Raw genomic sequence first — 5,887 nt, 5'->3', positions numbered from 1 at the left:
AACTGAAATCATCAAGTTCAGGGAGCTCTAGGAAAAAGATAATGTGATCCTGGGAACACACCATCCATGATATTCTAACACTAGTCCAGAGAAGACACAGCAAAAATAAACAGTAGAGTACATCCAATCTTCACATGCAGACTCCCACCTGGCTCTTAATGTTAACATTGTGCACTGAAAGAAGCTGCTAGGATACAGTTTGTATTACAGTGGTTTTCATCACAAAGAATTTTTAAATGGAAATACTTCTTTAAATGGCAGAGCTGAGTGCAAAAGCTTCAAACATCTTTTCTGACTGTGTTACTGTCTCTAGGAACAAACTAAGACCCACCAGCATCATCCAAGTTGCTCCGTATCCTGGTTTTCTTTTCTGTTGCTGTGGTAAAATACTGTGACCAAAAGCAATGGAGACATAACAATTTGTTTTGACTTACAATATATAGGCCACTGGTGAGAGAAGTCAGGGCAGGAGCCTAAGTGGGAATGAAATAGAAACTACAGAAGGCAGCTGCCTACTGACTTTCTATGCCTGGCTTCCTTAGCTACCTTTCTCATTGAGAATGCTTCGTGTGATTTTTGACTTATCAAGTTGAAAAAAAAGTCAAGACAATTGACTGTAACTAGAAGATTTTATTTGGGTGCCTTCAGAGCGCTTTGCAAGGTCCCCTTCCTTAGCATACAGAGATTCCTGCAGTGTTCTGCTAGTGAGTTTGATCAGTGTGACACAGGATAGGGTCATGTGGGAAGAGAGAACCTCAGTCTTTCACCAGATTGTCTTGTGAGCAAGTCTGTGGAATATTTCCTTGATTAATGATTGATTTCATAGGGCCCATTCACTGTGGATGGTCTATTCTTATGCAGGTGGTATATGAGAGCAAGCCATCAGAAGAAAGGCAGTAAGCAAACAATGTTCTTTTATGGGTTCTGCTTCAGCTCCTGCATCAAGGTTCCTGCCCTGGGTTTCTGGCCTGACTTCCCTCAGTGATGGTCTGTAATGTGCGAAGTATAATCTCAAATAAGCCTTTTTCTTCCCAAGTTGTTTCTGGTCATGGCTTTATCACAAAAGTAGTAAACTAGGAAACCTGAGATTACAGCTGACCAGAAACAGCAGTGTGGGAGGACTCTGTCATTCTTATTGTCCCTGTCCTCAGTTTTCCAATCCTGTTTCTAAGATCTTGGAAAGATCTGATGAGGTCCCATAGACTGAGAACCAATGACAAAGCCTGGGAGGCCTTGAAAGAGATTTGGATGCCTCACTTGGGGGATTCCTCTCCTCTCTTTGTTTATACCCACTTTCTATCCCTGAAACCTAAGCTAAATACTCTATCCTTGCTTTCAGTGAGAAGCCATGTTTTTTTTAACCTATGTAGTGAATATACACACAGATTCCTCCAATGAGAAAAAACTTGGAGTTCACAGAAAACGTGTTGGTATCTTAAACACTTCTTAGGCTGTAACCTGAGCTTATGTACTTGACTATTTTAGGGCTTATGTTGTAGGGCGGGGCAAGGGGAACTGAGTCACACTCATTTGTCAGCCAGCAGGATACCAGGTTCATCCCAGGAATCATTTGGGTTGTCTAAGTGCTCTTCCAATCTGACACCTTTGTCTGGTGACTTTCATAATTTACTTGGCGTCCTGCTGTAGTAGGGGCTGAGATGGGAGCCTTTCCTAGCTTGGCACTGGACAGGTACAGTTGGTGCCAGAGAGAGCCTTGTTGACCTCAGAGGAAACAAGACAAAATGCAGAACAGGGAATGCTGGAGATGCCAAGGAAGGTTTGGTGCTCCTTTTGCAATGCGTCCACTATTAGGTTTGCAAAAGACTGGCCTCTACATAGTACAAGAGGTGAATTCCTATACTCAAGGTTCTATGACATTCCAGGCAGGAGCAGAGAAGCATTTCCCATTGGTGAGACTATCTGACATGCCATGACCTGGAGACAGGGGGGAAATCCTTAACTATGCCTATCTTCCATAGCACTAGGACCCCACAACTCAGCTGGGTACTTGCTTGGGCTTCTATTGCAGCAACCCGATACACTCACTAGTTTCTCTGCATCTCAAATCTATTTCCTTATTTTCTCTTCCTCTTCTGCCTTCTAAGATTGCTACTCCTAGGAGTAAGGAATAATGAAGACTTGGGTGCAATGGGCAAAAGTCCTGGCACAGGGCCATCAACTATACATTCTGGAGCTCAGGTGGGAAGATGTATTAGTGTTCAAGACCAATAGTGTCTCCTACAGAAACCATGCCTGTACCTTTACAGAGAAAGAGGGCATGTAAGACACCTTTTATTCTTTTCTTCACCTCTCAAAATAAGCATGTAACACATGGATAAGTACTGCTAAGGAAAATTCACTGAGTCCTGAACCTGCCCTCTCCTGCATCCTATTTCCCCAGGCCTTTGCTGAATGTAAAGGAGCCAGCAAACCTAGGGTGCAGACAGAGAACTCAGGAGGAGACCAAGACCAGACTGACTAAGGAGCTCAGGAAGGAAAACCTTCCAGACTGTTGGCCTGGAGAGGTAATGAGACCTTACTAGATAGCTCAGGCTAGGGTTTGGGGGATCATGAAGCTTTTCGGGCTTCTCAGGTGCAACAAAAAGATGTCATGAATTTCAGTAATTCCTTCAGGTTTCCTGGGCTACACAGTAATGGGGGTCCAGGACATCACCCAGCCCAGGAAGCCACAAGGCATTGTAGAAGGCATGGGCACTCGTCTGAGCAAATCCTTAGAAGCCTGGAGTGAGGGGGGAAGCCTGTACATCATGAAACCTCACAGTCACCACCTCACCAGTGCCCAGGGCCTTAGGCAACTGTCTTATAGGAGGAAGGTGATTCTGGGTATAGAGTGACAGCCAGGTGAGGAGAGACTGCCTGGCAACCTGAGGGCCTTCATCTTCCTTTAATCAACCACTACACAGAAACCCCAGGAGCTATGAAAGAAGTTTAGGCAAAAATTGAATAGGGTACCTCTTTGGAGTGATATAATATCCCTACTTAAAAAAAATAAAAGGAGCTTGAAAAAAAAGTAGTTTTTGTTGTTCTTGTTGGTTGTTTCCTCATAACTTGAAGTTGCAGCCCATCATGGTGGGGATGACATTATAGCAGGAACAAAGAACAACTCGTTAAATTTCCACATTTAAGGAGCAAAGAGATTAATGCTGGTACTTATGTGCTTTCTCCTTTTTACCCAGCATATACTGGGGGTTAATCCAGTTATGGTGAGTCTTCCCATGAAAAGTAAACTAGTGAAGAGACCTTCACATACAAGCCTAGGACATACTTAGAATCCTAGTGAATATTGAGTTCTTAAAGTTGACAGTATTATCTATCATACCCATGCCCAACACAGGGCTGCAAGGCTGTGCCAACCATGCCAAGCTCTGGCATGTTTCTTCCCTTATTCGTGTTATTCTGAACAGTATTTGTGAGACAATGCACAAGAAGGCTACAGTAGCCTGGGGATCTTGGACCTGGGCATTGTTACCTATAAAACAGACTTTCTCTTCTTACGAGCCAACTGAGGAATCCATAGCAGCCTGAACAGGGCCCAGGAGAGGGCTGGGCAGCCTCTTTTGGATGTATCCTAGCACCAGAAATCTAAGAACAGAATTAATGAGAGACAGGCTGCTGATCTTCTGTGCTTAGGTTTTATCCCTCCAACAGCCTGAGCACAAAGAACAGAAAAGAGGGCAGTGAGCAAATCCAATACCTGCTGATCTTTCACTAGTGACCTTGGAAGAATAATCCCTCTTGTGGGCAATGCGGCTACAATACTCAACAGGCAACCATGGACCAGAATCCTCTGTTGCCATTTCAGAATCTTACTCAGGACTGATCTGCAAGTGCAGGGGAAAACAGGTAAACCAAATGTTAGCTTCCACAGAGTTCACAAGGCCCAGAACCATCATGGCTACATCAGCTTGTAAAGAATGGATAAAAATGCAGTTTTATGTCCAGTCAATGAGAGAACAGCCTATTTTCACAATAACTGGTATTTGTTCATCCATTTTTTTCTACAGTGACAACATGCACACTCACTCGGAGACATCTGTTTGAGGTGTCCACCATGAGCCAGGAACATAAACTTCCTGTGTGGTGTCATCTGGTGAGAATACACAGTCTGTCTTCTAATGACCTGCTTAGGGAGCACTCACTGTGTACAAACCACCTACTCCCTAGTACTTAATTCCTCAACACTCTGCGAAGTAAGCACTTCCCTCCCTGTTTGACAAACAAGTAACAAGGGTTCTTTGAACCTAACAATGTTTGTGGTTCCATCAATACAAAACAGAGCCAGGCTTCACATCCATTCTGATGTATCATGAACTTCTGGCCCTTAACAAGTACTCTAGACTAGTGACTACAACCTAGTTTCTATAAGATGTCAATGCCTGAGATGTGCTGCCCAGGATGTCTTAGTTAATGGACAGAGATAAAGTCCAAAGAGAGAAAAAGATAGAGCTCAAAGAAAGAATCAATGGGATCATGTTGAAAAGGTTAAAACTGAGCAGAACCAAGAGTGCAGGTCAGCTTGGTCGTGAGCTCTGTGTTTCAGGAACTTGGCTGACCACAAGATAAATGGTTGGTTACAAATAGGCTCTTAGAGAATAGCCTATACAAAATGTTCCCCATGACTGTTCCTTGGACCCTGTCACAAACTGAATAATGGACTGGGACTTTCCACAGATACTCTCCAATAACCCTCCTTCACTCCCCCTGGGTTGTGCTCCCCCTCCTGAGTTGTGGGTTTTGGCTTTAAATTCTCTGTCTCCAAAGTCCCAGGGTAGGACCCCACTGCCCCTGCATGGGTCATGGGTCTTGACCTCAACATGTTGATCAAAATATAACCTCTTGCTGATTGCATCAAGTTCAGTGTCTTGTGAATTAATGGGTGGCTGTGAATTCCTGAGGCTTGGGTGAGGTCCTCCCTTCGTGGGGGCCTTACATTTTTGGTTCTATGACCGGGAAACTATGACCACCCTATGCTCTAAGAACCCAGTTGATGGTATGATTTCTGTGTTTTTGGCCAATTTGTTGTCTATATTGTCTCAGTGAAAGAGTTCTGTTTCTGTGTTTTGCTCTGTTTTGGGCCTATTCTCTTGTCTGTACTGTCTCAGTAAGCTGGTTTTGTGAAAGTACGTTTGGTTCTTTGCAGCTGTTTGCAGCTGTTTGCAGCTGTTTGCAGCTGTTTCTGTCTCAAGAGGAGATGACATGCTAGGGAAATCACCGGCTGTAACCCTGGGAGACATCCCAAAAAGGGCAGGAATTCTCAGAGACACCTGAGAGATTCCTATCTGGGTGCCAGGGAGGACACAGTGGGCATCTTGGTAGGGAGGATGTGGAATCCCTCCCAGCTGATACCAGGGGCTGGAGAGGAAGTGGAATCCCTCCTGGCTGGCACGGGGTGCCTGGGAAGACTTGGAATCCTTCCTGGCTGGCACTCTAGATTGAGACAGGTTTTTGTTAGTTTCTCTGTATATATGTTTTGTCTGGGTTTTGTGTTATTTGTGAGGATGAGACAGACTGTGGCCAAAGTTTAACCCTAGACCATTAAACTGAAGTTAAAACCCGAGCACATAACTTATCAGTTAAGATCAAGAAAGGACTATGACAGACTTTTTGTGCCTCAGAGTGGCCGATATTTGATGTTGACAGGCCGCCAGAAGATACTTTTGACTTGACTATTATTTTTGAAGTTAAAACTATTATTTTCCAGGAAAGACTGGGGTCACATCCTGATCAACAGCCATACATTACTCTATGGTAGGACCTGGTCGGGGTGAAAAGGAAAAAGCCAGGCTCCAGAGCCCTGGCCCTCCACTGAACAAGGCACAGACCAAACTGGAAGATTAATCACCCTTCCTTTTCAGATAACCCTGCC

This window comes from Arvicanthis niloticus, chromosome 9 (genome assembly GCF_011762505.2).
Source record: "Arvicanthis niloticus isolate mArvNil1 chromosome 9, mArvNil1.pat.X, whole genome shotgun sequence".
NCBI lineage: Eukaryota > Metazoa > Chordata > Mammalia > Rodentia > Muridae > Arvicanthis > Arvicanthis niloticus.
Note: the sequence above shows the minus strand (reverse complement) of the source record.